Source organism: Lipotes vexillifer, unplaced genomic scaffold (assembly GCF_000442215.2).
Source record: "Lipotes vexillifer unplaced genomic scaffold, Lipotes_vexillifer_v1.1 scaffold7, whole genome shotgun sequence".
Lineage (NCBI taxonomy): Eukaryota > Metazoa > Chordata > Mammalia > Artiodactyla > Lipotidae > Lipotes > Lipotes vexillifer.
In genome coordinates this window covers 4,429,799-4,440,559 of record NW_006792683.1, presented here as the reverse complement: position 1 = coordinate 4,440,559, position 10,761 = coordinate 4,429,799, and positions in this window count along the sequence as shown.

The following is a 10,761-nucleotide window of genomic DNA, read 5'->3' as shown; positions in this document are numbered from 1 at the left end:
GGGGGAGGGCGCGCATCAAAACTCAGACTGTTGGGCCCCCTGCCCAGAGCTTCTGCTTCAGTAGATCTGGGATAATGCCTAGTCATCTGGTATCTCTAATCAGGTGATGCTGACTGCTGCTGGTCCAAGGACCACAACCTAAGAACCACTGCTTTATTAAAGGAAGACTTTTGCCTGGGTTGTTTAGAGAGAGAAAAATAGTTCCTCATCAAAATGTATCTATCAGGCTTCCCTGGTGGCGCAGTGGTTGAGAGTCCTCCTGCCGATGCAGGGGACACGGGTTCGTGCCCCGGTCCGGGAAGATCCCACATGCCGCGGAGCGGCTGGGTCCGTGAGCCACGGCCGCTGAGCCTGCGCGTCCGGAGCCTGTGCCCCGCAACGGGAGAGGCCACAACAGTGAGAGGCCCGCGTATCGCAAAAAATAAAAAAAATAAAATAAAAAATGTATCTATCATAAGTACAGTAGAGGACATAATATTTCTGCAAAGTCATTTAAATGTGGGGAGAGGAAGGTTGGGTTTTGTAGAAATGGTTTTGCATTAAATAACGTGCATTAGTTTTGCATTATAAATCATTTCCCTTATAGAATACCTGTTCTCTGAATTCCATTGTTTTGCAAAGTCAAGATTTGCTTTACCATCTGCCTGAAGTCAGGTGAGCTTGCTGACCGTAAAAGTTCGATAAGAGTTACAGTACCAAGAACTTATTGTGTTGATTGCTCATGGCAGAGCCATTCTCTTCGTGCAGCAATGTCTCCGGACAAATTCTTTTTTCCCAGCCTCAGTTTTCTCAAAAGTCGCGAGGAGATTGGATCACATCATCTCTAGGAACTCTTTGTGTTAGGTCCCTCATTCCTAGCAGATATTTTCCCCAGCTTTATTGAGATATAATAGACTAGCAGATGATTTTTTAGATCAGTTATGTCTGCATATAATTTCAAAAGCCAAATATTCTACAAGGCTTGAACATGATGCACCCCTCCCCCCCCCCCAAAAAAAAAAAGAAACAGCAGGTCTCCTGCCATTCTCCTCCTTGAGGCAGTCACTTCTAACTCTTTTAGTGGGTTGTTTTGGCATTCATCTCATCTCTGAATAACAGTTTACTTATTAATTGTGCAGTTTTTGTCTTGATCAGGTGATACTCTACCACTCACATCACCTCTCTCTCTCTTTTCATATATATGTGTGTGTGTCTATACATATATATATATATATATACATCCTCCTAATAGGTATGATCCCATTACTACGGCTCTATAAAGACATTACAGCAGATCCATGTGGTGTACTATGATTACTTTTCCTTTCTCATTCAAGTTTTCCCTGGAGTTAATGATGGCCTTGTTTCTTCCATGACCTTAGCTTTCTACATACTTTTCACCCTTTCAAAGCCAATTTTTCCATTCACTGTCTAAATCTCTCGATAAACTGAGATATATAGGTATTTTCTTAATTTCATCTTGAAGTAATTTCTACCAAGGCTTTCTGTTCTGCTCTAATCTAGACTAACTGCTTTCTATGCCTGGTAGCAGGTGTTATCCTGAGATCTTGCTTCACTTCTTTTATGAGAGTCTCCTCTTATTCTGTGTCCCAGGTCTTCCTCACTTGGTTTTCTCCCACCTTCTGATGGAGCACATTCTTCAAAAGGTTCCTAAGAAAGGATTTAGTAGAAACATGTGCAGCCTTGCATAAAAATGTCTTTAACCTGTTCTCACGTTTTAACCCATAGTTTAGGTGGGTAAAAAATATTCTTTACCATATGATCCAGCAATCCCACTCCTCAAGCATATATCTGGAAAAGACAAAACTCTAATTTGGAAAAGATACGTGCACCCCAATGTTCATGGCAGCACTATTTACAATAGCCAAGGCATGGAAGCAGCCTAAATGTCCATCGACAGGTGAATGGATAATGGAGATATGGTACATATATACAATGGAATACTACTCAGCCACAAAAAAGAAAATGAAATTATGCCATTTGCAGCAACATGAATGGACCCAGTGACTATCATACTATATGAAGTAAGTCAGAAAGAGATAGGAAAATATCATATGATATCACTTATATGTGGAATTTTTAAAAATGATGCAAATGAACTTATTTACAAAACAGAAACAGACTCACAGACATAGAAAAAAAACACGGTTATCAAAGGGGAAGCAGGGCGAGAGATAAATTAGGAGTTTGGGATTAACAGATACACACTACTATATACAAAATAGATAAACCACAAGGACCTACTGTATAGCACAGGAAATATTCAATATCCTGTGATAATCTATAATGGAAAAGAATCTTAAAATATATATAAATATATATATATATATATATATATATATATATATATATGAATCGCTTTGCCGTACACCTGAAACTAACACAACATTGTAATCACCTAGATGTCAATTAAAAATCCTAAACTGGAAAAACATCCTCTCTTAGAATTTTGAGGGTTCCCCACATTGTCTTCCAGCTTCCACTGTTGAGAAGTCTGGTTCCATCCTAATTACCAGATCCTCTGATGTTCTGAAATTTCACAGTGAGGTACCAAATGGTAATCTACTTGTGGCCTGGGAGCTCTGAATGACTTCCTGCAGGATTGGAAACTATTCTTCAGTTCCAGGATATTTCCTGGAATTACTGCCAATTTCCTCCCCTCCGTTTTCTCTGTTCTTTCATTCTAATATTCATTCCAGTGTTGAATCTCGTTAATCTCCCTCATTTTCCCTTTTATGCCCCTTTACTCTTTAATCTACCATCTAGGGTATTTCCTTGAATTCCTCTTCTAGATCTTCTATGAAGTTTTACAATCTAATTTCAAGAGGCTCTTTTTAACTCTTTGAATATTCCCTTTTTCCATCCTACCTCGTTCCACAGATGTAAAATCTATTATATCCCTGAGGCCATTCATGATTTTTTTTTTTTTTTGTAAGATGTTTCTTCTCTCCTTTGTAAGAGCAGGTATTTTTCTCCCTTGGTTAGTTTTGGTCTCTACTGTTTTATATTAGCTGCCTACCTCAGAAGTCTGGTAATACTTTGTGGTTTCTGTTTATGAGTGGGGAATGAAAAGGCTGACTGGCATCTAAGTGCGCAGGGGTGAAGACTGTACACCTTGGGAACCACTGCACAGAGACCCAGCTGCGTCCTTCCCAAAGGAAACCCCAATGTGTCTTTAAGTCTTTGCTCTTAGGTTGGTCAAATTACACAGAAGAGGATTCTCCCATATGCTAACACGAGGGCTGGGAGGGGGTCTCCCGCCTACTGACACTGGTTTAGAAGGGAACATCCCAGAAACACAGTCATTTTCTTCCCTGCAGTGTAGGCTCTAAGAAACAAGATCTCCCTCCTAAATCCACAACAATTAAAAGCTGTGCAGCCCCAATTTCAGATCTCCAGACGTGTGTCAATAAATTTTCTCCTTTCCCTAAGCTAGTGCTAGTACCCCATTTTTCTCCTTGATTTCTTTATTAGACGTGATAAATGTTAAACTATCATTGTACAACTAGACTTTGAAACCAAAATTCTCAAAGTTCAGGTGAAAAAGTGAAACTTTACATTGGATTAATGAAGATACCTTAGCATTAGAAATCATTCTTCTCTCCATTCATCGAAAGGCAAGGTCCAAAGGCGTACTACTCAGGACTCACTCCAGTGAGCATTATTATAATAGCAATAAAAGAAATGTTGCATTTCTTTTCAAGTTACCCAATTATCCAGTCCTTTCAAAGGGACCTGCCTTAAACTAGTTCAAGGAACGGGCAATTTTCCTACCGATGAACATGCTTACAATTTCAAGCTTGCTACTCAGAAACGGGAAAAAATGTTTGCAGTTGTTTTGTTTTTTATGTGACTCTGAAGAGAGACTCTTCCCCAAACTGAAAATTAAAAGTGAAGGTCTAAACTAAAAGCTTATGGAATTCCAGACATACTCTAGCTGCCCTTGGAAATCTAGCATGTCTAAATCACAGAGAAAACTGCCTCATTTCACACTCCAGGAATTTCAAAATGAGCACAGGACACCTAATCTGAGCTAAGACCTTTCCAAACATTTCCATCAAAATGGAAAATCTCAGAGGATTCTGAAGGATGCACAACCCAAGTTGTGACCAAAACCTGATCTCTGAAAATCACTGCTTCCATTTCCCTAAGAAGCAACATGCAAATAACAGCCTGGGATCACAAGAGTATCTGCAAGTACCATATTTGTAAATGGCTTTGAAGATGCAAAGAGGGGTTAAGCGCCCAGGCATTTATCAAGGAAGGCTTCCTTCTATTTACAGGCACCCTGTCACGCAGATCACTCTGTTAATAATGCATGATGAAGCCCAGCTCTCCCCACTCTCACCAGCCAACACAGCCTCTCTCAGAAGAGACAGGCCTTCCTGATTCCATCATCAAGGGAGACGAACTGATTCTCTGGGGCACAAGGTTCATGGAATTTTGCCATCTACCATACGCTTAGAGCTTGATTTACCTTGATTAGGACCACAATCTCCTGGCCATTTTGCAGTTGGTTTTCATCGGGTTTTCACTCTAAATAGATTGAAATCTGACACAAACTGCTGCCCCAGCATAAGAAATGCTAATTTTTCACATCCCGATTCATACCTCCGTCCTAGGAAATAAGATATGTAGGGGATACGAGGAGGTTGAGGAATAAATACCAGGGCTGGAGGTGGCCTACGATTCCCACAATAGCAAATTGTGTCTTCTGATTCATGGTTTTAACTGTCACCTCTTAACCTCCCAACCAAACGGCAAGTGTATCACTCCAGATGGAGCAAAATCTGTCGTTCAGAAGCGGGCATGCAAAAAATGAGAAAATGAGCCTTCCAAGATACTCGCTCAAGAGAAGAGAACACCTAATCCAACTGCAGACGAGCTGTGCCCCATCCTGGAAGTTCATTTACTTATTTATTAACTATTTACCTATCAATTATTTATGTATGATTCACTACTTATCTACTGTCAAGACGGCGAAGGCCTTGAAAGACCCAATTAAATCTACTATACAATCAGTCTTTGCATCAAGGTAGTGATACAGGGTTTCTTACACCAGAAATTTACTTCCAAGCCACAAAGGTAAACACCAACCTTAGGTTGGCTTATTACTGACATGAAATACCTGACACAGAAGAGCCTGGTTGTAGGACCTTATCAAAGAAGCATGATGTTTCAGAATTAACGCAGACATTTAGTGCTAACATCTTGGACAAACTCCAAACATAGGATTTCCCCGTCACCTACAAATATTAAGAGGAATGAATTAGAGCATCGATTCAAGGCTGTAACAAAGCTAAGTAACCTCATATTCTACAGGAGAATTGCATCTCACATTACACACGTGTGCATATGAGTCATTTTAGGGAAGCTAGCCCATGTGTTCTATGTACAGTCACGAGAACTCAAGAAGTAAAGAAATCTTACAAAGGACCCTTCTGTAAGCTAGACATGCATAGATAACATCTAATCATCAGTATCTACTTTTCTGAGGGGACTTTTATGAATCAGATGACTTCGAGCAAGACAGATGCAGAGCACTGACGATGAAAAGTACCAATCAGGACTCTGCAAAGCCCACCTCTGAAGGATGCAGCCAGAGAGTCACCACGGAGCTGAGGATTCCTAAAAGAACTGAAGAGCATTTCAGGTGCTAACTTTAAGCCATAGACACATATGCATAAAACTGGGCACCAATCACATGGTATCAGTGATATCATTTAAATGCAGAAAGGAAATGTACTAGAGTAATAAGATAGTAAATAATAAGATAGTAATAAGTGGAGCCCATCCAACTGCAAATCATTATGCAAAGTCAAGAAAAACACCCTCATTTACTTTGTTATAAAGAACTTGGGAAATGTAACAAACCCTACGGAAGACTGCAAAAGACCTGGCTTTACCCCATAATGTAACCATCACTTAGCAGAATGTACTCTTGGCCTTTTTAACTGCAACAACAAGCAACACTGTTCTCATCTGCAAAACACAGGGACTGTTCTAGAAGCCTCCTAAAGTCTCCCCTCCCACTCAAACATTTCAGGAAATCTGGGTTTTCCCAGACCTTCCTGGTTAAAAGTGTATGTAGTAGGAGAGAACAATATAGCATCCGCTCCAACGGAACAAAGGCTCAAAAAAGGAAATAGTCACCATGGTCTAAACTGGATCCCAAAAGCTTTCGTAAAAGAGGGGGGGGGGTCGGGTCCCCAATGCCCAGCTGGCTACTCAAAGTGTACAATCTGCTACACTGCCCAAAGCTGCTCTAGTTCACAGTGCAGGGATGAAAAGGGGAAGAGGGAAGTCTGCATTTTGCAGCTGGCTGGGAAGAATAAAGCATATTTAAGTTAAAGTTTTAAAGACAATAAATGACAAGGACCAAAACTCAAGGCTCCAAACATTCTGTTACCACTGAGCCACTCTCTGGCCTCCAAGCAGAACATCAAAAAACACAGAAAACCAGGGCTGGTAGGTTTGATTCCAGAGTTGGCTGTTTTTAGTAACAGTGCTGTGGACTGCTGGAGACCAAGGTAGAGGGGAGCAGAGAAAAACGAGTTGCTCCATAACCATCAGCCTTTATTAAGATGATGGCATCCGGGGGGTGGGATGAACTGGGAGACTGGGCTTGACATATATACCCGAATACGTATGAAATAGGTAACTAATAAGAACCTGCTATATAGCACAGGGAACTCCACTTTGCTGTACAGTAAAAACTAACACAACATTGTAAAACAACTCTACCCCAATAAAAAGTAAATAAATAAATGATGGCATCCAGCTGTTCACATCTCCTTCCCTGAAATCAGGGGAGCACATCTGGCAGGGGTTCAATCCATTAGGCGTGTGGCCCTGAAGGATCTTGGAAATTGTCAGCTTCAGTATGAAGCATCACCAGCTATGTTCTGCATAACTTTCTTTTCTGTTCCGTTAGCACACTGAGATTAAAGCTTCTTGGAAGACTCTGGGCCGGGCTGACAGACCCCTCCCAGAACTCTACTCAGCTAGCAGAGCCCTCTCCCTGTCACCTGCCACTGGATAAATATCTGAAAAATCAGCCCCCCAAAATGCAAAAATCAAAAATCAAAAAAACCTGGGAGGTAAGTCTCTCCAACACACATCTTTTTATCTTCTGGGGCTTTAAAAAGCCTCTTCTTCATTAGGCCACGTGGAAAATTAGGGCTGAGAACTGAGAATAAGATGGACAAAGACAAAATATGCAGGATGAGGCCTGCAGCATTCAAAAAGGACCAAAATCAGGCTGACGGGTCAGTGGATATCTTAGCAAATCGATCTGGGCAAAATGAGCAAAACAGGGTCCAACCATTAGCCTGCAACAAACAGCTAGAGGTTGGGGTAGTGATCTTACAGCTGTGGTTTGTATGTTTACAAATAAAAGATGATGCATTATGAAAGAATAACTGTGGGGCTTCCCTGGTGGCGCAGTGGTTGAGAGTCCGCCTGCTGACGCAGGGGACACGGGTTCGTGCCCCGGTCTGGGAAGATCCCACATGCCGCGGAGCGGTTGGGCCCGTGAGCCATGGCCGCTGAGCCTGCGCGTCCAGAGGCTCCGCGACGGGAGAGGCCCGCGTACCGCAAAAAAAAAGAATAACTATGATTAGAAGCAGATGAACTTTAACCTAGTGAGTTAATATCAACCATGATGTTAATTAAGGAAACAAGTGGGATGCCTGGAACAGTAAACATCCACACTCTGGATTTCTTAACATCATCTTGAAGACCTCTGTCCTCCGGTTCACAAAAGGTTAACTCTCTCCAGATAAACCCTCCCCCCCCCCCCCCCACCTTCATTCTAAGGCTGCCCTTGTCCACTTCTCTGCCCTTAGAAAGGCAGTGTCTTCCCTACAGAAATGTATGCAAACACCAGAGGAATCCAACCGAAATTGTGGCACTGTGCTTTTCCCTCCATCCCCCTAGATTTTTCTACCACTCCACTCTTTTGTGTTGTTGTTATTGGCCGAGAGACATGCAGGATCTTATAGTTCCCAGACCAGGGATCGAACCCGCGGCCCCTGCAGTGGAAGCACAGAGTCTTACCCACTGGACCAAGGTCACATGAAAAGCTCTGAACCAGAACTGGGGTTTCTAAATTCCCAAGACTGGTTCACTCTAACCATCCGGCCATAGTGTATTCACACCATCTTTAGTGCACTTTCTAAAATAATGCCAAAGCCACTTTCTATGAAAATCCAGCTACTTTGAGTTGGCAGAACTTGACTTTTAAGGAAGTGAAATCAACTTCCACTCACATAGGGTAAGTGGAGCTGGCTTTGAGCTGTCAGCTTCAAGCGTGACGTCAACTCACCCCCGGAGGAGCCTGCAAGGAGCTGATGACCCAGGAGCAAAGAGAAGCAGAGTTGACCTAGACGTCCCAGGGAGGACAGCTTTGGGGTTTTATCTTCAGTTTCATACCACAGAAGAAAATAATCCAATAAGACATCAAGAACTTCAGTAGAATCTAGGAGACTGTGCTCACGAGTGGCCAATGCTACTCAGAAGGGAAAATTCGTACCTCCTTCCCCAGCTTTCCATGCTGTCTGTTTGATTTCCACTCTCCACTACCTCCGAGACTTGAGAATTTTTAAACTTATTCTCACCCTCATTAGCGGGTAGTGTCTTTCAGAGAGGAGGGGGGAAGAAAACAGACTTATATTAAAGCCAATTTTTTTTTTTTGGCCACGCCACGTGGCTTGTGGGATCTTAGTTCCCTGACCAGAAAGTGAACCCAGGCCACGGCAGGGAAAGCACTGAGTCCTAACCACTGAACCACCAGGGAATTCCCAATTATTTTTTAAATCAAGATGAAATTTCAGAAATTCAACACTTTCCAAAGCTTTAATGGTCAAATCACGTGACTATGAATGAACAACATTCTTTCCGAACCCAGGAACACCGCATAACTTCACTTCAAAATTTAAAAACAGTGACTTAAGCTCTGTTCTCCCATGAGTCTGAACTGAATGCAAAAGGAAAATGCTCTAGTCTTACTGTTTCAATAAGATGTTTTTTAAAAAAACAAACCTATTTGTGTGGCCCTGTATAACCTCCCCAAAGCCTCAATAAATTACCGATAAAGATACCAGCACTCACCTATAATGATTAAATAAGCTAATGTACTTAAATTGCTAGGCTGTGTCTCACACATAGCAGATAATCAATATACACAGTTTCAATACAGTTTAAGATTAGGATTCAAATCCTCACTCTCTCTCTTGCTCAAACTTGCTAGCAAGTGACTCAGGCTCCCTTTCCATCTCGCCATGTGCAAAATGGAGGTGGCAACACTCATAAAATAGAGGATATACAAATACAAACAATTCGAAGAGTGGCTGGCAAATAGTAGATGCTTAAATAAGTAGTTACTATTTTTTTTAATATTATTCAGAGTAAACAGATAATTCCAAATCAGAGTAATCCCACAACCCTTTCAAATCCAAATGTGTGGTTTTTCAGTGAGCATCTGTTTGAATTATATTTTGCATGAGACTTTGTAGGAACTTGCACTTGGAATTTCTGATGCTCGTATTGTACCTGAAAGTGACTGAGTTCATAATTCAGTTTTGAATGAAACAGAAAAAAAAACAACAACTTGCCAAATTTAGGAGAAAGGATGCTCAAATAACCTTATAAGGTATCTTTTCTCAGCCAATACAACTGCAGGGGGAAAAATAGCACAGGATACAAATCTGTCCCACCTTCCCCCGTCCCACCAGCTCCAAACCCCTCCTTTGTAGTCACAACTGCTGCACTTTGCCACTCGTTGACACTTCAGAATTCACCAAACGCAAGGCATCTACCAAAATGTGTCACTTTTGTTTTTAAGAAAATCAAAAAGAATGAAACCCAAAGCACAGTGGATTCTTTCTTTAAATCAGTGTCAAAGACAGCTAGCTATCTTATCACAAGAATAGAAACCTACATGACAAGAGAGCAAAACCTTTAGAGGAGTGAGTATCATCTTACGGGTAACATGAAGGACCCTAACTATCAATGTATAGCAAAGAATCAGCACGTTTTAAAATTCTCTATGGGCTAACCAGATGGGGAATAGGATGGTGGCAACTTTTAATCAGAACACTGCTGTACTGATCATGCAAAACCAATCCTTTAAGAATTTTATTTGATAACTTTATATAAATCATATAACATTCCCTCTCAGACCGCAAGCTCTAAATTGAGTATCTTCCCTTATTTACAATACACTGTCCTGTCTATAAACATCTTGTTTATTTACATGGACCTCCAAACAGCCAACACTTGGTTTAGCCAACAAGATCAAGTTTTCTAAGCATGTCCCAGGACATTATCAGTCTTACAAAGAGAGGAAGCACTTGCCCAGTGGCCCAGCCTGAAGGGCAGGAATGGAAAATGGAGGGTCAGATCTGATTCTTCCACTGGCTGGGTTACCTGGAGGCTGCAGCCATCCACCCGCACTATCATGAATATAATCGAATAAGGTCCAAGCCTCACCCTGTCTGGGCAGGCGGGGTAGAGAGTGCTATTTGGAATGGCCCCTTCTAGTCCTAGGAATTATTAGGGCAAACTCAAATCAGGTTTTTTTTTCTGGCCTGTATTCTTTATGACCTGGCCCAGGCCCTGCCATTATTGGGATTATATGTGAAGGCTAGAGTGGTGTGCCTCAATTTTCTCTACACCTCTCCTTTTCCAGAGCACAAGTGAAATCATGACCCCGTGTGGAACTTGCATCCCTTAACAATAACCACATTACTTCTGGACGGT